Source organism: Triticum urartu, chromosome 3A, assembly GCF_056163025.1.
Source record: "Triticum urartu cultivar PI428250 chromosome 3A, HENAU_Tu73, whole genome shotgun sequence".
Classification (NCBI taxonomy): Eukaryota; Viridiplantae; Streptophyta; class Magnoliopsida; order Poales; family Poaceae; genus Triticum; species Triticum urartu.
Window position 1 is genome coordinate 260185632 of NC_141875.1, and position 23352 is coordinate 260208983.

The window sequence follows — 23352 nt, forward strand, 5'->3', positions numbered from 1 at the left end:
CTGGTGAGGATACATCTGTTTCCATAACTCGGAGAGGGTTCGCATGATTCACTATCAAAAAAAAAGTAGCAAGTACCGCCCACATAAGACAATGCACTAGCCCTAAGATGGTTTGATAACATGCATTTTTTGGTAACTAAGCACAGGGCAATGCAAACTACCCTGAAGGATTAGCGCGACCAACTATTTCTTGTCATCGATCTCTCGGGCAATGACCAGAATACGGACAGCGGCATGGGAATCAATCTCTCGGGTGATGTCCACAGGACTGATCGCGACATCAGAATCGATCTCTGGGGCGATGTCCATAGGATGGACAGCGGCATCGGAATCGATCTCTGGGCGATGCCAACAGGATGGACCACGACATCGGAAACGATATCTGGGGCGTTGTCCACAGGACGGGCCGCGACATCGGAATCATCAAGGACATCCACCGGCACCTACACAACCCTAACATATTAGCAAGCACATTGCAAATAATCATAAACCACAACTTTCGGTAATAAGCCATTATTTTTTACCTTGTGCAGCTCACCGGGGGATCCCATCCCTCCGGGGGCCATCTCCTCGTCCTCGATGGGGGCCATCACCTTGCCATGGGAATAGTGCTTCTCAACGGCGAGTATCTCCTCAAACTCGGCCTTGAGCCTCGCATAGGTGGCTATCAGAGTTTCTGGGGTAGGCACGGTGGGGCCCTTGCTGTTCTTCCAACTTTCCTTGAGGAGTTCTTCCGCCAACGTCGTCAACTCTTTGTCCAGTGCTTGTTTCTTGGAGTTCTTCGTCTCCATGGGTTGGCCCGCCAACATGGTGAACTCATTGTTTGGTGCTCGCTTCCTTGAGATCACTGTCTCCAGTGGGTTGTCCGCCGGCAACTCTTTGCCTAGTGCTCCAGGATCCATCAATGAACTGACAAACAAAAAGCAATCGAAAGGAAACCACAATCGCAATGAAAATAGAAAATAATAGGCTGTGAGAATCGGTCGGTGCTTCGCAAAAATAAGATTATTGGAATGAAAATATAGCAGCATCACTGATTCGCCCACCTTTCCTTTGTTGGTAGAGAATAAAAGTGGCAGAAGTGAGTAGCATGGAGTGAGGTTTTCTTCAAGAAAGGGGAGAAAAGGCTTCAACGAGTGTTCCAGTGAAATGATGGTTTCTTCGTCCATTCCAACTTCGAGGCCACTTTACCACTGTTGGTAAAGGTGTGGGTTTTGTGATATGACGGGTCATGACGGCCACACCGGGGTGACCGGTGAGTTTCGACTGTAGCACCTCGCTGTGATTTGGTGGACGGCATGCCGGCCCGGATGCTTTGATGTCCCGCATGAAGATAGAGCGGCCAGTCATATAGGAGTGGTCGATATTGTGCACCGCGACCAAGGCGGAGAGGAAAACGAGAGAGAACTACGTAATTAATGCATGAATTTAATTAGGGTAGTTTTGTAAAGTACGAGATACATTCCTCCAATCGCAAAATGCCTTTGTTGATGAGATTTGAGATTTGAGCCCTATAAACCGGAAGGGAGATTTGAGATACTGCACGCGGTGTTGTCTAGTCACTTGTTGGAATCTCTAGAAAGACATATACCGCATGATTCTTTGCTTCCTCTTACTACTACGTACTACTTCGCCGACATGTGGGAGAGCCAGCAACATCCGGTTCAACGTAATACGTGTCATGCACCAGATTAGAGTGAGGAACGGAATGGGGTCATCACCTCGGTCGTACCACCTGGCCCTGTTTGGATACTCTAACTTAGTTAAAGGTTAGAGTTAGATTCTGATCCTGAACAAACCCTAAAGTAACTCTAGCGAAAGAGGTGTTTGGATGACAGGGTTAGATGGAGCGCGGATACGGTGAGGTGCCTTCATGGGCGGTGCAAGAGGGAGGGAGGGAGGGAGAGGACGAGAAGCTTCGAGGAAGTGGGGAGGGATCTGCTATGGGGAGAGCGAGAGAAAAAGGTATTTTTTAGTGTCCCGAGAAGAACTAACCCAAATAAGCACCTCTTGGGTGGGTTAGATTTTTTTGGGTTAGTTGAGTTCAAACTAACCCAAACTAACTCTAACACATGGATCCAAGTAACCCAAACTATCCCTCCTGTTTGGATATTTTTGGGTTAGTTGAGTTCAAACTAACCCAAACTAACTCTAACACATGGATCCAAACAGTAACACGCCATCAAATCACATAGCCCGACCTTTCCAGCAGTAAGTAAGTTGAATCCGCTACTCCCTCACCCTCCTCGCCTATTTGTCAAACCGCCTATCCGAAAACTGCCGCACGTACTGCCTGGGAAAAGCCCCGCCCTAAACTTTTAACTATGTGAAAATAGTTCGAGCTTGTTTGTTCTATATAAATACTACTCCCTCCATTCCTAAATATAAGTCTTTATAGAGATTTCACTATGGACTACATACGGAGCAAAATGAGTTAATCTAGACTCTAAAATGCATCTATATACATTCGTATGTGGTCCATAGTAGATCTCTACAAAGACTTATATTTAGGAATGGAGGGAGTAGTACTGTATGTTTATTCACTAGTGGGGTTGTTCAATGAATGGAGGGCCGGGAGCACAAGTGAACAATACTACTACTACTAGTAGTAAGTAGGAGTCATATAGGTAGTCACCTTAAGTAGAGAGTTTCTTTTCTTTAATGCCACGTACACAAATTGAAACGCTTGTTGTGGAGAGAAAAAGATAATCACTCCACTATATATGTACGTAGGGGCCTGAGCGCTTGCTTTACTAGTGTTGCTCTCTTCATTCTCTCATCCTCTCCAGATAAAAACAAGACAGTGGTAGCGACATTTTCTCTCTGCTCATAGCTGGTCATCGATCCAGCCGAATCCCTTCGGCTGGTGTGTGTAGAGGACTAGGTGCATCGTTCATGCGGTCATCGCCGGCGTGGGGGGAAACCCACAGCTGCCGGAGGGGCCCGATCCTCTGCCCATGCCGTTCTCTCCGACATAGCGCTAGCTCGGGAGGTCCTCCGACCCTTCTTCCTCCCTGTGGTATTGTCCGCAGATCCGACCTGCCGCCGCCGACATCCCGACGACCCTCGGGTATAAGTTCTTTGAAAGCGGCCTCACTCTACTTCCCCAGCTCCCCACGTGTCTGGATGTGCATCTTTTTCTACTGCCATCAGCTCTTCCAAAGCCACCTAAATTTTTAGTATTATTAGAGGTAAAGCTACTTCATGCATTTGAATCTAGGGCTTTGTTAAAACAACGAAGAAAGGGGGAAGTTGTAGCATGAATCTAGGACTTGATTCAAAGAGGAAATAATATGGTGAAAGTAGTAGAGACCGGATACCCAACCGGTCTCTTGTTTGAAAAGGGAAATAATGGGAAAACGCAGTACCAACTGGATAAGGAACAGATCTATTATTTGTTGAAAAAAGGATAGAAAGTGGCGGCTGGTGGACAAGTCAACAGAGTATGTCCAGGATTAGATTGTTTCCCTCACATAGTAAAAGGTCTCCAGGATTAGAATTGCTGCCCTTACATAGTAAAAGGTCTCAGGATTAGATTTGTTGCCCTCACATAGTAAAAGGTCTCCAGGATTAGATTTGCTGCCCTCACATAGTAAAAGGTCTCCAGGATTAGATTTGCTTCCCTCACATAGTACAAGGTCTCGAGGAATAGGTTTGCTGCCCTCACATAGTAAAAGGTCTCCAGGTTTAGATTTGCTGCCCTCACATAGCATGAACAAACTCGGCATCACCACTTTATGCCTCCTTGTAGGTACATTGTGTTAATGTGTCCACTGTCACATGTCCTTATACCAACCTTTTGCTGTTGTTAATGTAAGGGTGCATGTAAAATGAAGCAATCACACTATTACCTTAGGGACATGTCTAACCAGTGTTATTGTTAATCTAATGCATCTAGTGATAAGATGCAATTAAACTGTGTTACAAATGGCACTCCTGTTGTTTTCCCAGTATGATAAGTAAGTTGCTCCTTTACGTTGTTGAGTGTCCTGGTGTCCCCACTGTCCCATGCCCTTAAAACAACTCTTTAGCTGTTGTTGATTTACTGTATCTGGTAAACAAGCAATTGCACCATTAAAGTAATCCCATATTTGAGGAATCTCATTGTTCATCGTAACGCTTCTGGTAAGATGAAGCATTGCTGACGTTTTAAATTTTCTACTGTCCATGCGTGATTGCCATGAACACAATTAAGATGCTTCTTTTCATTTCGTATATGTTTCCTATATTCTTATTGACCAGCAACTGTTTACTTTCTATCTTTTTTGCAGATAGGGATATCCATTCCACCTTGTTGCTATTGTGACCTTTTGGTGAACTGCACAAAACACTTTTTTTGGAATGAGTGTCTTGTGCAGTTCAACTAAAATGTCACATGGGCAACATCTCTCAATTTTGGTGGAACTCCACAAAATGGTGATTGGAGTTTCCAAAATCTTCGTCATGTTCTGGTGGTAATCTCGTGCAACATTTTATTAGCCTTTGAAAGATGAGCCGTCACTATCACCACAATGGCACTTTAGTTTAGTGGAACTGCACAAAAGGATAAGAAAATTATAGTTGCACCTTACATGAGCCGGACAGCCAACCTTAATGTTCCTCAACTTTAGTGCAACTAGTAAAGAAGAACCTGCCAGCTCACGAGAGCAAGTACTTCTTGCTAGCTGAATGATGCAATCTTTGCTACATTTCAGGTGAACTTCAGAAAACGGCACATGAATTGAATCATGGAACTCCAGGCGGGCCTCATCTGAGTGGAGCTGCAGGTTGAGTTCAAAGAGGCCACTATTAAACTGAAATCATGCAACTGTTGTTTGTGCTATGCAAACAGGAATACTCAACTACAGATGTTTTGACGGTCAAGAGCATTTACCAAGTTCTTTGATTGTATGACATGGCTAGCCAAGATGGATTTAATCCCGATATTCACTTTATCAAAAGGCTCTAATGGGTTGGTTCTGAATCTTGCAAGCTGGGAATCAATCAGATGTGCAGGCATCTTTGTTGTACTTATTATTTGAATCTTATTTGTTGGTTCTGAATCTTGCAAGCTGGGAATCAATAAGATGTGTATCTTTGTTGTACTTATTATTTGGATCTTATTTGTTGGTTCTGAATGTTGCAAGTTGGGAATCAATGAGATGTGTAGCCATCTTTGTTGTACTTATTATTTGGATCTTATTTGTAGGTTCTGAATCTTGCATGCTGGGAAACACGACATGATGATGCAGAGGACAACAACCATAACAAACAGTTCAAACTGGGTAGTATTATCTTTGTGAAAGTGCGACAAATGTGTTGATCGTGTGCGTCCTGAGAATAATAATTCTAATTGTTGTGCATGTTGATCCTGTGGCACTGATAAAATGATCCAATGCATTGCTTGGTTTAAGTATAAATTTCTATTAAAGCTAATTAAATTTAAGTAAAGTGACCACTAACTCCTGTTATTACAGTACCAATACAAACCCGCTCGTGAATTGACGTGTGGCCGGAGTAGGTTTCTTAATGGAGGCGTTTGAATGCGCCGAGGGTGCATCTTCTACCGACCGTGCAGCGGACGAGGGAGGGGTAGTAACTGTTGTCGCCTGTACACACTTAGTTTACTGTTGAATCCAGTACCCCAAGAGCTGAAAAACGAACTGCTGCCGCCGCCTTCACACTCATTCACTTGAAGAGACTCCAATGGCGATCCGAGGGGTGAGCCTGCTGGATATGGACTTCAGAAAGGAGTTCCCCTTTGATTTCGCTCTTCAGTCCTATGGCGGCACCAAGTTGAATGTGATGTACACCAATGATCCAGAATCGGTGAAGCTCTGCCTCACCGAGTTCAAGCAGTACCTACAGGACGAGAAAGCACAAGGTTGCAAGACTAGACCTTGTGCCCATCCATTCGTCTCCTGACAGGGACCAGCGGATCACCATCGCCGAGGTATGTGTGCGGGACGAGGTTCTCATCTACCACTTCTGTAGGGCCATCATAGGTTCTGGAGCATTCGCCCGTTTCATCGGCAGTGCCGACTGCACCTTCGCTACGGTGGAGAGAAGGAAGAACGCGACGATTCGGCCATATGGTGCAACAAGCTTGTCGGCATCTAGAAGCAATACAAGATCGTCAGCAATGGGCAGGAGAAGGACTCCGTGGTTGACCTCGCCGAGACCATCATCCACCCCTGTCACGCCAACATGAAAGAAGACGACGATACCAAGGACCTGAACATGTGGGAGGTACCTCTGAATCTAGCCTACATAACCTACGCAGCCAACGACGCATATGCATGCTACGACATGTACACGCAGATCATGGACACGAGGGCATGTCTGCTTCCCGTAACCGACGAGTACACGGACAGCAGCAGCGTCATGATCAAGCGTGCCAGGAAGGTCTAGATGTTGTACTTTATCTGTTTATAAGCACCTTTATCATCTGAGTGTTTCATGCATTAGCCTATGTGTCATAATTATCTATTTTGTCCAAAATATTTCTTTTAAGAACCCATTAACCTGTTTGCTTTTTTAGTGGCTATTTGCTTATGTATGTAACCAGTTCACTTGTCCTTTACAAAAAAAACTAGTTCACTTGGCTGCCATGCTTTGAATCTCCTTCCTCCCAACATATTCCCCTCCTCAGGTGGACCCAGCAGGTCTCGTACACAGACATATGGGACCAACCACCTATCCATTTGTATTTCCTTACTTTGTTTAATCTTTCGTCCTCTTCCTATATAGCGGCTGGCCATCATAGCCTATGGCGTTGGCCATGCCATCCCTCTACTACCACACAATTTCCGGCAGCGGCAGCTCCACCGTCCCACCCTGCACACGACAAGTCAACCCTCGTAGCCCCCTCCGCCTCTGTCTTCCCCCGCTCTGGTTTGTTCGGTCCGAGGTCTCGACGTCGTCCTCCGCCTTGGTGCTCTAGCCACGGCGCCATCGTCTGTCGTTCCCAACATGGTCAGCAAAACCAGAGGAATCGGGATACAACTGTTCGTCGAGAGGCTGACAGTCCCAGGCCCACCAGGTCCATGGCCTAGGTTTTCTTGTTTAACATGTGCAGCCCATGACATGTTTCAATATTTTTTCGGTCCAGCAGGTATCAAGCGGCCTCTGGGCATTCCAAACTAGCTTGTATATAACATCAGCAACCCAAGTTATGTTTGTTTTTTAAAGACGATGCATAGCTCAGTTTTATTTTTCTATAAGAATGCAAAACTGAACCTATATTTATATCTTATTTTATTACACACACACACAGAGACATATATATATATATTAGAAACAACATAAGTTTCCGTTAAACCTGTCGTTCGTCCAACCATTTTATAAACCTTCCCACTTCCTTTATTTTTCGTTTTCATTAATCCTATATCTGAGTTTTCTCCCACTTTCTTTTCTGATGTAAACTGAGTTTTCTCCAAGTACTTTTCCCTAGAACCAACTCAACTATGCCACGTCTAGACTAAAACATAATGATACCCCACGTACTATTAACTCATCAAATTCAAATGATATTTTATTTTGTAAGTTGAAAGTTCTTAGAAAATAATAATAATAATTGTTTATATATAACTTGGCAAGTTAACTCCTAGTGATTACGTACATAAGCTTGCAAAGATTTTACTAACCAATGTAGTAATAGACGTGCAATCATGGGTTTATGTTTTTTTAACATTTCTCCGTCTAGCCCAACATGATATTTTCACCCAGCCCAGCATGTCCGCGGATTTCGAGAAAAATGCAAATGGGCTTTAAATTCTACCATATATATAAATGGGCTGCATAGATGCTACATCATTGTTTCACCCAGCCCACCAAATGGACTAAAAAACAAATGGACCGGCTAACAAGTGGGCCAGTAGGTCGAAGCCTAAGAAGGCATTGGATTTACATCCAATAGCCGCCATTCTTCTTCAATCTCTCGTCTTCTTACCCAAGCGCTAACGGGACCGCTTGCTCCAGCCTCTCGTGTCCAGCGGCGTTGTTTTGCGCTCCTCAACGGAACGCTACCCCGGCGACGGCCAGGCCTTCCCTCCACTCCGTACCTCCTGTTATTCTCTGCCGAGTGTAGGCCCACCCCGCACCCGAACCAGTCAAGTTTCCCACTCCTCTCCGTCTACGACTCCACTGCCGCGTCTTCCCCATCACTAGGTCGTTCCAGTCCGGGGCCTCGCTGTCGTCAACCGCCTCGGTGCGCTCGGCACGGCATGGTCAACATACGAGAGTCATCGGAAGAGGACTGTACGTGGAGAGCCTGACGGCTGGGACCCATGAGGTCCATGGTCGCACGCAAGGAAAGTTCCTCCTTCTTATGCATTGTACGTGGGAAGGGCTTCTGTATCTCGCCAAAAAAACATTCCCCCCGCTGACAGGTCGGAGCCACCAACTATATCTTTGCCCGCAAGGAAGTGCCTCCTTATTACACACAAAAAATGAATACCCCCTGCTAGCTGGGACCCACCATAGTGGGTGGCTGACTTGTGGGCCTAATAAGTTGACGGGGACGGAGGGCTTTGTCAACTTAGTCAATATGAATGATTCTACCTCCAGTGACCGTACGATGTCCATCCTATGGCCATAGTGCTTCTTCAACCTTTGGTCTTCTTGCTACAGCCGCCCAAAGAAGCGCCGGTCGTGCCGCGTACTCCTGCCTCCCGTGGGCGGCTGTGGTGCCACGGAGGCCTCACCGCCCCCTACTACTCCCACCGCTGGCCAGGGCATCCCTCTACTCACCCGCACCCCCTGTTATTCTGCGGCGATGGCAGCCTCACGCCACAACCAAATCAGTGAACCCTCGTACTCCCCTCCGCGTGGGCATCCACTATCGCGTCTTCCCCGGCTGCACGTCATCCCCTTCCTAGGCCTCGCCGTCGTCCATCGCCTTGGTGCTCTCAGTGCGGCGTGGTCAATGTGGTGAATGACCGACTTCCATCGGAAGAGTACTATACGTGGAGAGGCTGACATCTGGGTCCACGGCCAGAACCCAGTTTTTTGTGATTTGCCAAGTAAGTCGCATTGTCAGCCCTGTTGGTCTGCAAATCTTTCAAGACGAGGAGAGCTTCATTCGGCTGGCCGAGAAAATGGCCTATCTGTAATGAGAAATGGGATGTACATTTTTTAAACACATCAAACCGGCAATTAGTTTCAAAATTCTTTTTTTCATTTCAAGATTTTAAATTTCATTGATTTTTATGCATGGACAATTTGTTGGATTTTATATTGATATACATTTATTTTTAAAATCAGTTTGAATGTGACTCGAAATTTTAGGATTAAAAACAGTTCGGACCGCACCAAAATATGCAAAATTTCGTATAATTTTTTAACCGTGGCCACAATATGGGCTGTAATGCTAACAAAAAGAATATGGGTTCCAAAAAAACCTTAAGAATTAGCAAATGGGCTGTAAATTATTAGAAATAATGGAAGATGGGTTGTATGCTGTTTTCCACATATTTGAGGCTTTCCTAAAAAAGGTTGATGCGCAAGCAGTGACTGTTGGATTTCCATCCAACGACCATCGTGCTTATTGAATCTCTGCTCTTCCTGCTCCAGCCGCTCAAACAAGCGACGGGGGACTGCCTGCTCCCTGCTCCCCGCGGCCGGCTGTGCTGCCGCGCAGGCCTCACCGACCCACTGTACTCCCATTTCTGGCCTAGCCATCCCTCTACTCGCCCACACCTGATGTTATTCTCCGGTGACGGCAGACGAACCAGTAAACCCTCGTACAGTCGTACTCCCCTCCGCATGGGAAACACTGCCGAGTCTTCCCTACCTCCGAGTCGTTCCCTTCCTAGGCCTCGCCTCGTCCACCACCCTGGTGCCTTGGCGTGGCCTGGTCAACGTGGTCAACGATCGACATGCATCTGAAGTGGACTGTACGGGGAGAGGCTGACAGCTGGGTCCACGGCCGCACACAAGGAAATGCCCCCTTATTACACGCAAAATAATGATTCCTCCACTTGACCTCTAGGACCCACCGAAAGGGCCTCTGTATTTCACGAAAAAAGTTACCGCTGCTGAAAGCTTGGACCCACCAGCTATATCTTCGCACGCAAGGAAGTGCCTCCTTAGTATGCACAGAAAAAATGAATACTCCCCCTGCTAGCTGGGACCCAATATAGTGGCAGGCTGACTTGTGGGCCTACTAAGTTGACGGGGATGGAGGGCTTTGTCAACTTAGTCAATATGCACAATTCTAGCTCCAGTGACCTTACGATGTCCATCCAACAGCCGTAGTTCTTCTTCAACCTATAGTCTTCTTGCTCCAGCCGCCCAAACCAGTGCCAGTCGTGCCTCGTGCTCCTGCCTCCCGTGGCCGTCTATGATGCGGCGGAGTTCTCACCACCCCCTACTACTCCCACCACTGGCCAGGCCATCCCTCTACTCACCCACACCCCCTATTATTCTGTGGCGATGGCAGCCTCACACCGCAGCGAACCAGTGAACCCTCATACTCCTCTATGCGTGGGCATCCACTGCCGCGTCTTCCCCTGTTCAGCGTCGTCCCCTTCATAGGCCTCGCCTTCGTCCAGCGCCCTGGTGCTCTCAGGGCGGCATGGTCAGCATGGTCAAGGAATGGCTTCCATCGGACGTGAACTGTATGTGGAGAGGCTGACAGCTAGGTCCACGCCCGCAGCAAGGAAGTGCCTCCTTATTACATGTAAAATAATTATTCCTCCACCTGACAGCGGGGTCCCACCGGACGGGCCACCGTATTTCACAAAAAAACATTTCCCCCTGACTGCTGGGACCCACCAGCTACATCTTCACACGCAAGGAAGTGTGTTCAGGCAAAAAAACGATTCGCCCCCTGACTGCTGGGACCCACCAGCTACATCTTCGCACGCAAGGAAGTACCTGACAGTCGAGACCCACCTGGTCGAAGCGTACGTAGCATGTCATTCTGGTCGCGAACGTGTACGTACATACTATTCGATGTAGAGGCATCCACATGTCGTAGTAGAGGCGCCCACGTAGCATGTACACGTACGTACAACGGCTAGTGTGCAAGAAAGAAAATACGGCCACGTACGTACATACTGGCAGGGTCTTGAAGGCCTACTCGCTTATACGTACGGCCAGGGATCGTGTACATGGCTGGGTGGGAACGGAGAAACAACGTCGTCGTCGTGTTCATGGGGAGCCAACCGGCTGGGTCGGAACGGAATGCGTCGTCGTGTTCATCGGGATGGCTTGGACGGAACAACCAATGGAAATAAGGCCTGGCATAGCGCAGAACGGAGGAAACGGCCTTGTGTTTGACCGGCCACGTTCGAAACGGGATCCTATTCATCGGGAGGGGTCTGGCGTACCGCAAAACGGAGGAAACGGACCTCCTATGGTCGAAACGGGGGTCCTGTTGATCGGGAGGGGTGTGACATACCGCAAAACGGAGGAAACAGACTTGTGTTGGAGCGCTACGGTCGAAACGAGGGTATTGTTCATCGGGAGGGGTGTGGCGTACCGCAAAACAGGACTCCACGGGATACTGTTCATCTACACCGTCAAACCCCTCCAGCCTCCACGGGCTATTGTTCATCCACCGTCGACCTCCTCCAGCCTCCACCTGTGACTGTTCATCCACGGGCTCCTGATCATCCAACCTCCACTACGCGCTACTCCTCCAGCTACTGTTCAACCAGCCCTCTCCACGGGTTCCTGTTCAACCACCCCTCCACGGGCTACTGTTCATCCAGCCCTCCACGGGGTAGTCCTATTCATGCAGCCCTCCACGGGGTCCTGTTCATCTAGCCCCAACCGGCTCAATCGATCGGGGTCCTGTTCATCCAGAGGCAACACCGCGGGGTCCTGTTCATCCACCCCCACCGGGAACTGTTCATCCAAACCCCCCCAGCAACACTCACTATTCATCAGAGGCAGCATCGATCGGCTTCAGTTAGCAGCAGTAGCGAAGCAATCGCTCGATCGAGTTCAGTTAACATCCATCGATCGATCGCTCGGGTTCAGTAATGCATAGCCTACAGTGCAATCGCTCGGGTTCAGTAATGCGTAGCCTACACTGCAATCGCTCAGGTTCAGTTAGAGCCCAACGCCTCGCACCCACGCGCGTGCGTGTACGAGATAAACGCGCATCGCTCGGCCCCGACCACCCACCGTAACCGGGAACACCCCGATATTTTCCTCGCCCTCGCTTATACCACGGTTTTTTCCAGCATGGACGACCCAAAGAATGTCATGCAGCTGCGTCTCCGGCCCGCCCAGGACGAAAAGCCCATTTTCAGTCATGATTTTTTGTCATAGAAGTAGGAGCACACCACATCTATGATGATACTGGGTTTTGTAACAATTATCGTCATAGAAGTGTCATAAGTATGACAGAAAAAATTCGTTCGGCCCAAAATGTCACGGATGTGTCTTTTTTTTGTAGTGTCTTGATGGTAACATCAGGAACCATTGTGGTAGCCCTCATAGACAAGCCTGGAGAAACAACTCCCATAGGTTTTTTCAACATCTCCGAAATGAAATCATGCTTAGCAACAAATGGTCATGACATGAAACAATGCGATGCACCAAAATCGAATAAAACTTTGGCAGGAATAGAGTTAACTAAAAGGTTACCCATGATCACATCTGAAGAATCCTCTGCTTGATCTGAATTCGACTTGTTCACCTTTCCATACTTGGGATTCTGCTTGACAACTGCATTACTTGCTGACCTGACCGGAGGAGGAGGCGGAAGGCACTTCTGGGCGCACTTGTTTGAGTAATGCCCTTTCAAACCACACCTATGACAAGTGACCTTTGAAAGTGGACGAAATGGTGGGGGAGGAGCACCACCTGTCCTCGGAGACCGAGACTTGTTCTGATAGCCTGAGTTGGGTGGGTGGGAAGATCCACGACCACCTGAGTTCTTCTGCTGGTAGGGCTGACGAAACGGAGCAGGTGGAGGAAGCCAGAACTTCTGTTGCTTAGCTGACACTTGAGAGGAAGAAGATGAGTGAACTGCATCCTTGATTCTCTTCTTTGAAGCCTCACACTTGAGCTGAGCAGCTTCTTGCCAAAGGGCCATGTTGTAGAACTGATCAAATTAAGTAGGCTAAAAAATAACGAGAGCTAACTACAGATCCTCTCTGAGGCCACCCTTGAAGTGATAGATCATGCTCTTTTCATCAGGAACGTCTTGCCTTGCGAAGCGAGCAAGCTTCTTAAACTGGATGTTGTATTGATACACGAACATGCTTCCTTGCTTGATATTGCGGAATTCCTCACGCTTGCTCTCGAGAACACTTGTTGGAATGTGATTTGCTTGAAAGTCCCAGCAGAAGTCAGTCCTGCTAATCTCTTGACCCCCTCTGGAATCTTTGTACTGCTGATACCAATCAGTTGCTTGGTCCTTAAGCTAAAAATAAGCGAACTTGACGTAGTCCTCAGGCCTCACATTGATGCATTCAAAATGCTTGTTGATGTCCACAGGCCAATCATCAGCGTCCATGGCCTCGACACAAGCGCTGAAAGACTTTGGCTGATTTGCAAGAAACCGAGGCTGATTGTTGGATTACCCTTGACCTTGATTTCCTTTTTTGCCTTGGCCTTGGTTGTGTTCTTGCAAGATCTATAAAAGCATCTGGGGATTGGCGTTGGTGGCTGCCATGACAACTTGCCATGCCTTCGGAGGCGGAGGAGGAGGCAGAGGGTTCGACTGATCTCCATCGTTACGTTGCGGATTCAAACACGTCGGGGGAGCCATCCTGGAGAAGGTGACATTCGTTAGAATCATGACAGAAAAGCTGAATCAACGGATAGATATGTGCAACATATAGTCTTCACGATAAGCATTCAAACAAAGATTGAATGAATGAATTCCAAAGTTAACATTACATGACCATTAAGGTGATAAGCCACTTAGACAAAGGTTGATGAATGAAACAACAAGGTATGAGTGAACAAATAAATGGTAAGGATCACCCAATCCCATACCAATTATCTGCCAGAAGAATAACTAAGAGCTACTTGAATTCTGACCTATTAACTCCCGTAACTTCCTGGTTATGCAAACTGGTGTTGGGGATACAGGGAGGCACAATATATATCACACAACTAACAAGCCCTATTTTAACACCCACAATGCGGCTATATCTCCCACATGTCGGGGCACGACTTAGAGGCATATCCACATGATAGTTTTGTCGCAAGAGGGGTAATCTTCAGACAATCCCATGTACTGAATAAGAAAGGGATAAAGAGTTGGCTTACAATCGCCACTTCACACAAATAGTAAGTAAAACATACATCATCCAGAGTCCAATCAAGGTCTGACTACGGAACCAAAATAAAAGGAAGACAAACCCAAATGCTAGATCACCGATCGTCCCAACTGGGCACCACTATTGATCATCCGGAAAAGACACAAAACAACGACCAAGATCTTCATCAAACTCCCACTTGAGCTCGGTTCCATCACCTACACTGGTATCATCGGCACCTGCAACTGTTTGGAAGTATCCATGAGTCACGAGGACTCAGCAACGTCACACCCGCGAGATCAAGACTATTTAAGCTTATTGGTAGGAGTAGGTAGGGAGGTGGAGCTGCAGCAAGCACTAAGCATATATGGTGGCTAACATATGCAAGTAAGAGCGAGAAGAGAAGAAACGCACGGTCGAGAAGCTAGAAGTGATCCTGAAACTACTTATGTTCAAGCATAACACAAGGCCGTGTTCACTTCCTAGACTCCGCCGAAAAGAGACCATCACGGCTACACACATGGTTCATGCATTTTAATTAAGTCAAGTGTCAAGTTATCTACAACCGGACATTAACAAATTCCCATATGCCACATAACCGTGGGCACGACTTTTGAAAGTTTAAACCCTGCAGGGGTCTCCCAACTTAGCCCATCACAAGCTCTCACGGTCAACGAAGGATATTCCTTCTCCCGGAAAGACCCGATCAGTCTCGGAATCCCGGTTACAAGACATTTCGACAATGGTAAAACAAGACCAGCAAGACAGCCCAAATGTGCCGACAAATCCCGATAGGAGCTACACATATCTCGTTCTCAGGGCACACCGGATGGCCAAGACGTCGGGTTGGCATAGACCCTGGTTGCCCAGGGGGCGCCAGACATGGCCCAGTTCGGACCAACACTTAGAGAAGCATTGGCCCGGGGGATTAAAAATTAACGATGACCCTCGGGAGAGCGACTCCCAAGGGAAAAGTATAGGTGGCAGTGAGGCAAATGGTGAAACCAAGGTTGGGCCCTGCTGGAGGAGTTTTATCCAAAGCGAACTGTCAAGGGGTTGCCATAACACCCAACCGCATAAGGACCACAAAATTAAGGAACATAACACCGGTATCACAGAAACTAGGGCGGCAAGAGAGTAACAAAACACCAGTCATAAGGCCGAGCCTTCCACCCTTTACCAAGTATATAGATGCATTAATTAAATAGGAGATATTGTGATATCCCAACATATCCATGTTCCAACATGGAACAAACTTCAACTTCACCTCCAACTAGAAATGCGATAAGAGGGGCTGAGCAAAAGTGGTAACACCGCCAAACAACGGTTTGCTAGGAAGGTGGGTTAGAGGCTTGACATGTCAATATGGGAGGCATGATATAACAAGTGGTAGGTAGCGCGACATAGCGATAGAGCGAAACAACTAGCAAGCAAAGATAGAAGTGATTTCGAGGGTATGATCGTCTTGCCTGAAATCCCGCAAGGAAGAAGAACGAGTCCACGAAGAAGACAAATGGACGTAGTCAAACGGATCCTCACAAACGCTACTTTATCGGAACTAACAAGAAGAAGCAACAACGGAAAGGAGCAAACAACATGGTAAACAACCATCACATAAACATGGCATGATGCAAAATCAAGTATGATGCATGTCCGGTTTAAAGAGGCATGGCATGGCAAAGTGCAACAAATAACACTACAAGTTAAGTGGAGCTCAATATGCAACAAGTTGCATACTGACGAAACACCACATGACTTATTTAGTTCACTCGCGGTTAGGTACTCAACAGTGTTAAATGTTGTTAAACATGCAAGAGGTGAAGCATATGAAAAACTACACATTTAAGCAAGTTTAAATGAGGCTGGAAACAACAACAACAATTCCGGAAAATCCCCATGTGCATATTTTGAATTTGGTCATGTTGTATCCTAAACCATATTTTAGAGTTGTTAAACATGCAAAGTAAAGCCAACATGTTAAACTAGGCATTTTCTACCCCATTTACATATAAAGTTTATTTAAAATGGAGCTACAGTTATTTAGTTATGAATTAAATCATTTTAACATGGAATTTAAGAAAATTAATGCAAAGAACATATTAAAAATGAGGCCCAGTCAGGAAAGCGGCCCGCGGGAGGGCGCGATGGAGCAGGACGACGGGGTTGGCCGGGCGCTCTGGGCCTGCTGTGGATCTGGGCCACGCGCAAGGCATCAGTCAACGTTGGTGTGTGGCGTTGCCGTCGTGGTCCAGTGACATCACGCAAGGCGGCGGGGAGTTTCGGAGACGGTGGCGGGGCGAAGGGGCAACCGGATCCGGGGACGGCAGGCCCGTTTCCAGCGACGACGAGGCCGGCCGGCGATGGGGTGGCGAGGTGCGGCAGTCTGGCGGCGGTGCCTGTCCACGGGCAGAGAGAGTTGAGAGGCTCGGGTAAGGGAGGAAGAGAGAAAGGAGAAGAAGTAAGGGAGGACGGGGCAGCGCCCGACCTGCAGGACGCTGGCGTCGAGGCGGTGAGGTGCGGCGAGGCCGCGGTGGCCGGCGGTTGAAGGTGCGACGCAGAGGAGCTTAGGATCGAGGGGCTCCTCCCCTCGATCCAGATCGGAACCGAAGCGCTCGGGCGGCGGCGGAGGCTTAGGCCCTGATGGGCTCCCAGGGCCTCTGATGGGCTCCCAGGGCCGCGATGGCTGGTGGCGCTGGAGGGGCACGTGGAGGCCGTAGATTGGAGGGGGAGCGACGCTTGGCGGCGTGGCACCGCCCGGTTGGCTGTAACCGACGGTGCGGGTGGCGGCTAGCGAGCAGAGTATCCCAAGTGGTGGCGGGGCAGCGACTGACACGGAAAACAATAGAGGCTACAACGCTAGAGGTTAGGGAAGGGTCTATGGGTAGGTTTAGACTAGGATTTTGGCAGAAATGGGAGGGGAAGGCCGTCTATTTATAGATAGGGGTTTAGGAGAGGGGGTTTTCATCTGTTTTCAGACCGCTTGATCATCATCGGGGGAACCAGGTGGGCTGTTTAGGAGGGTGCGAACTGAGAGGAGAGAAGAGAGGGCAGCTCGGCAACAGTTTAAGGAGACCGAAAACATCAGGCATTAGACCGGCAGCGGTGCCACTATATTTATCCATTGGGGCACCAAACAGACTCCGAATGCGATGAAACTTGGCAGGCGATCTACCTACACTAAAATAAGGCCGCACGCCAACTTTCAACCCATTCTGAGAGCATTTTTCGGCCACTTATAAATAATATTTTGGATGTGCTGCGGATGCGTGCGAGTGTTGTTGGGCTCAGAACGGAAAACAGAAAGAATGGGGAGAACCCGGACATACGCAACTTTTAAAAATGTGCAGATGTAATGCAGATGATGACATGCCAAGATGCAACACGCAAGAGAATGACAAGGCAACAACAGCGAATAACTGGAAGACACCTGGCGCAACGGTCTCGGGGCGTTACAACACTCCACCACTACAAGAGGATCTCGTCCCAAGATCTAGGATGGCACCGGGGAGAAACAGAAGAGGAAGAGGTAAAACAAAGTTGCTTCTTTGACAAATGAGTTAAACCAAAGAACCTTGCGAGGTTGAACAAATTGAAAGAAAGAATACAAAGAAGATGGACAAAGTTGAAAACACTCCATTAGATAAGAGGAACATGGGATACGACGAGAACCAAGAGGTTAAGTGGCAAGGTAGATATTGAAACCACTCTAGTTAAAACAAGATAGGGAAGGAATAAGAATGATATAATTTGGACACCACTCTGACTGTAAATGGAAGGAATTGAACATGAATTTGGGAAGATTAGATGATACTTGACAAAATAAACAACACACTGCCTCCAGAACTATTGAAAAAATGGCACAATGGGTAAGAAAGATTTCAGACAGCACTCCGGTTGAGAAGGGAGGCAAAACTTTATAAGATGAGAGAAATAGAATGGAGTACACGACGCTCCGGTTGGAAAAGGATAAGCACAAAAAGAACACGGTCCTCACAATCTGAGATGATGAGTGAAGAGAGCAACATCACAATGCCTCCGGAAGGAAGAATAGAAGATATATCATAGCAATAACAGAATGGAGAAGAAAATGCCAACCTCTGCCACAAATGAACTAGGAAAGCACCCTTCCAATAAGGTTAAAATGGACTTGTTGGAAAAACGAACAATGGAACAAATAAGCTTGTAGTGGGATTATGGAAAACATCTCAAAACTGAGGTGAAATTCTGCCACTAACGGAAACAATAGATTGGATTGATATCATCTAGGAGACAAGAAGCTTATTTCACCGGGAGGATAAATGAAGAACTTTGGAAATTTGTAAGAACCATAAGTGGCTAACATACGCAAATAAGAGTGAGAAGAGAAGCAACACACGGTCGAGAAGCTAGGAGTGATCAAGAAGTGATAATGAAACTACTTATGTTCAAGCATAACACAAGGCCGTGTTCACTTCCCAGATTCCACCGAAAAGAGACCATCACGGCAACATAGGCGGCTATTGCATTTTAATTAAGTCAAGTGTCAGTTTCTCTACAACCGGACATTAACAAATTCCCATATGCCACATAACCACGGGAACGACTTTCGAAAGTTTAAACCCTGCAGCGGTGTCCCAACTTAGCCCATCACAAGCTCTCACGGTCAACGAAGGATATTCCTACTCCCGGAAAGACCCAATCAACCTCGGAATCCCAGTTACAAGACATTTCGACAATGGTAAACCAAGACCAGCAAGACTGCCTGAATGTGCCGACAAATCCCGATAGCAGCTGCACATATCTCGTTCTCAGGGCACACCGGATGCGCAAGACGTCGGGATGGCGTAGACCCTGGTTGCCAGGGGGCGCTGGACATCGCCCATTTCGGACCAACACTTAGAGAAGCACTGGCTCGGGGGTTAAGAAATAAAGACGACCCTCGGGAGCGCGACTCCCAAGGGAAAAGTATAGGTGGTGGTGAGGCAAATGGTGAAACCAAGGTTGGGCCTTGCTGGAGGAGTTTTATTCAAAGCGAACTTTCAATGGGTTCCCATAACACCCAACCGCGTAAGGAACGCGTAATCAAGGAACATAACACCGGTATGACGGAAACTAGGGCGGCAAGAGTGGAACAGAACACCAGGCATAAGGCCGAGCCTTCCACCCTTTACCAAGTATATAGATGCATTAATTAAACAAGAGATATGGTGATATCCCAACATATCCATCTTCTAACATGGAACAAACTTCAACTTCACCTGCAACTAGCAACGCTATAAGAGGGGCTGAGCAAAAGCGGTAACATAGCCAAACAACGGTTAGCTAGGAAGGTGGGTTAGAGGCTTGACATGGCAATATGGGAGGCATGATATAACAAGTGGTAGGTAGTGTGACATAGCGATAGAGAGAAACAACTAGCAAGCAAGGATAGAAGTGATTTCGAGGCTATGGTTATCTTGCCTGAAATCCCGCAAGGAAGAAGATCGAGTCCATGAAGAAGACAAACGGACATAGTCAAACGGATCCTCACAAACACGACGTTACCGGAACTAACAAGAAGAAACAACACTGAAAAGGAGCAAACAACATGGTAAACAATTGTCACATAAACATGCCATGATGCACAATCAAGTATGATGCATGTCTGGTTTAAAGAGGCATGGCATGGCAAAGTGCAACAAACAACACTACAAGTTAAGTGGAGCTCAATATGCAACGAGTTGCATATTGACGAAACACCACATGACTTATTTATTTCACTCCCGGTTAGGTACTCAACAATGTTAAATGTTGTTGAACATGCAAGAGGTGAAGCATATGAAAAACTACACATTTAAGCATGTTTAAATGAGGCCAGAAACAACAACAATTCTGAAAATCCCCATGTGCATATTTTGAATTTGGTCATGTTCTGCCCTAAACCATATTTTAGAATTGTTAAACATCCAAAGGAAAGCCGCCATGTTAAACTAGGCATTTTTCTACCCCATTTACATATAAAGTTTATTTAAAATGGAGCAACGATTATTTATTTATGAATTAAATCATTTTAACATGGCATTTAAGCAAATTAATGCAAACAACATTTTAAACATTTTAGACATGGATTGAAGTTGGATTTTATGAAACTAGACAAATTTCTAAGCATTTTTCATATATAAAACATTTTAAACCGATCCACGTTTTGGGAGTTATTAAATGCATGAAATGCAAAGGCTTTTCTATAAAACTGGCAGCCTCTGGATAAATTCTAAAATCGCTGGACAGGGAAAAAACTAGTCAGGCAAAAACTGAAATGTACTGGGCTGGCCCAATAGTAAGAAGAGAAAAAAAAGGGGGCGCTGGGGTCATCTCACATTGGGCTGAGGCCCAGTCCGGAAAGCGGCCTGCGGGAGGGCGCGGTGGAGCAGGCCGACGGGGCTGGCCGGGCGCGCTGGGCCTGCTATGGATCTAGTCCACGCGCAAGGCAGCGGTCAACGCCGATGTGCGGAGTTGCCATGGTGGTCCGGTGAGGTGGCGCAGGGCGGCGGGGAGGGTCAGAGAGGGTGGCGGGGCGAAGGGGCAACCGGATCCGGGGACGGCCGGCCCGTTTCCAGCAACGATGAGGCCGGCCAGCGATGGGGCGGCGAGGTGCGGCACTCCGGCGGCGGTGCCTATCCACGGGCAGAGCAGGTGAGAGGCTCGGCTGAGGCAGGAAGAGAGAAAGGAGAAGAAGAAGTAAGGGAGGACGGGGCAGCGCCCGACCGGTAGGACGCCGGCATCGAGGAAGTGAGGTCCGGCGAGGAAGCGGTGGCCGGCGGTTGAAGGTGCGACGGGGAGGCTCGGGCCCCGATGGGCTCGGGCGGGCCTCAAATGCGCTCCCAAGGCCGCGGTGGCTGGGGGCGCTGGAGGGGGTGCGTGGAGGCCGCAGATTGGCGGGGGGGGGGGGGGGTGGCGCTTGGCGACGTGGCACTGCCCGGTTGGCTGTAACCGACGCTGCGGGTGGCGGCTAGCGAGTGGAGCGGCGCCAAGTGGCAGCGAGGCAGTGGCTGGTGTGGAAAATGATGGAGGTGGCAGCGCTGGTGGTTTGTGGAGGGTCTAGGGGTTGGTTTAGACTAGGGTTTTGGCAGAAATGGGAGGGGAAGGGCGTCTATTTATAGACAGGGGTCTAGGAGAGGGGGTTTTCATCTGTTTTCAGACCGCTCGATCAGCATCGGACGGCTCTGGACAGAGGGGGGACCAGGTGGGTTGTTTAGGAGGGTGTGAACTGAGAGGAGAGAAGAGAGGGCAGCCCAACAATAGTTTTCAGAGACCGAAAATGTCTGACGTTAGACCGGCAGCCCTGCCGCTATAGTTATCCGTTGGGCACCAAATGGACTCTCAATGCAATGAAACTTGGCAGGCTGCACTAAAATAAGTCCGCACGCCAACTTTCAACCCATTGTGAGAACATTTTTCGGCCACTAATAAAATAATATTTCAAACATGCCGCGGGCACGTGCGAGTGTGGTTGGGCACAGAACGGACAACAGAAAGAACGAGGAGAACTCGGACGGACGCAACTTTTGAAAACGTGCAGATGCAATGCAGATGATGACATGCCAAGATGCAACACGCAAGCGAATGACAAAGCAACAACAGTGAATAACTGGAAGACACCTGGCGTAACGGTCTCGGGGCGTTACACCTACGCTCCACTGTATGCATCCGTCAACACATAACTAAGAGAACTCCCGAAATCATGTACCTCGACCTTCAAAAAGCATCCGTTATACTAGTTGTGGCAATACTCCCAAACTCCCTCCCCGGTACTGGGTGGCGTCGAGGTTATCTCAGCACTAACTGCATAAAAGAGATTTTCGATGTCGGCAAGCTTAGGTATTCCAGAACTACAACGACAAAATTGTGACGACAACAACTCGGAACTCAACTCCCCGGGACGCTTCCATAACCCGTAAATGTCAGGAGGCACCGAAAACAATGTTCTGATCACAAGAATATCGCAACGATCCTAACATAGCCACGTGATCCTAATTTTTTTTTAGTGAAAATGAGGAGAGGAAAGTCAAAACATATACGTCAGGAGACCTCACCAGATTGATGAAGGGGGCCGAGGAGTAAAAATAATCCTACTCTCCGATATATATAATCCTAAGAGTCAAAATAGTTCTGTTCTAGACTCAACAACGTCAGCGGTTCCATCAAGCAGGGGGGCTCCTAAGTCGGGATAGCTCTGATTACCTACTTGTAATGCCCAAGATGCAGCTATATCTCCCACGTGTCGAGGCATGACTTAGAGGCATAACCGTATTTTGGTATGATCGCAAGAAGGGTCATCTTCACACAATCCCATGTAAATGAACAAGGATGTAAATAGTTGGCTTACAATCGCCACATCACACAATGATCAAATTACTCATACATCAATTAGAGTACACACAAGGTCCGACTACGGATGGATCCAAATGGAAAGAAGACAACCCCCAATGCTAAGTCCCGATCGTCCCTACCGGGCAGCACTACTGATCATCCGAAAAGGAAACATAGTAACGGCCAAGGTCTTCATCAAACTCCCACTTGAGCTCGGTGTCATCAGCTGCATTGGTATCATCGGCACCTGCAACTATTGTTTTATTTTCTGTGAGTCACGAGGACTCAGCAATCTCAAAACCCACAAGATCAAGACTATTTAAGATTAAGGGTAGGATGTGGTTATTAGGTTGAGTTGTAGCAAGCAGTAAGCAAATATGGTGGCTAGCATGCGAGTACAAGAGTAAGATGAGAAACTATGCAACAAACGCAGAGCTAGAAGTGATCAAGTGGTGATCCTAAACTACTTACGTTCAAACATAACCCCACCGTGTTCTCTTCCCGAATCTCGTCAAAAAGATACCATCACAATTACACACGCGGTTGCTGTATTTTAATCAAGTCAAGTGTCAAGTTCTCTACAACCGGATATTAACAAATTCTCATCTACCTAATAACTGTGGGCATGGCTCTCGAAAGTTCAAACCCTACAGGGGTGTCCCGACTTATCCCATGACAAGCTCACAATCCGTGGAGACAATCCTCCATAGCGGGACCCTCTGATCAGACTCGGAATCCCCGTGCACAAGACATTTCGACAATGGCAAAACAAGTCCAGCAAGACCTCCCAACGTACCGACATCCTAATAGTAGCCGTGCG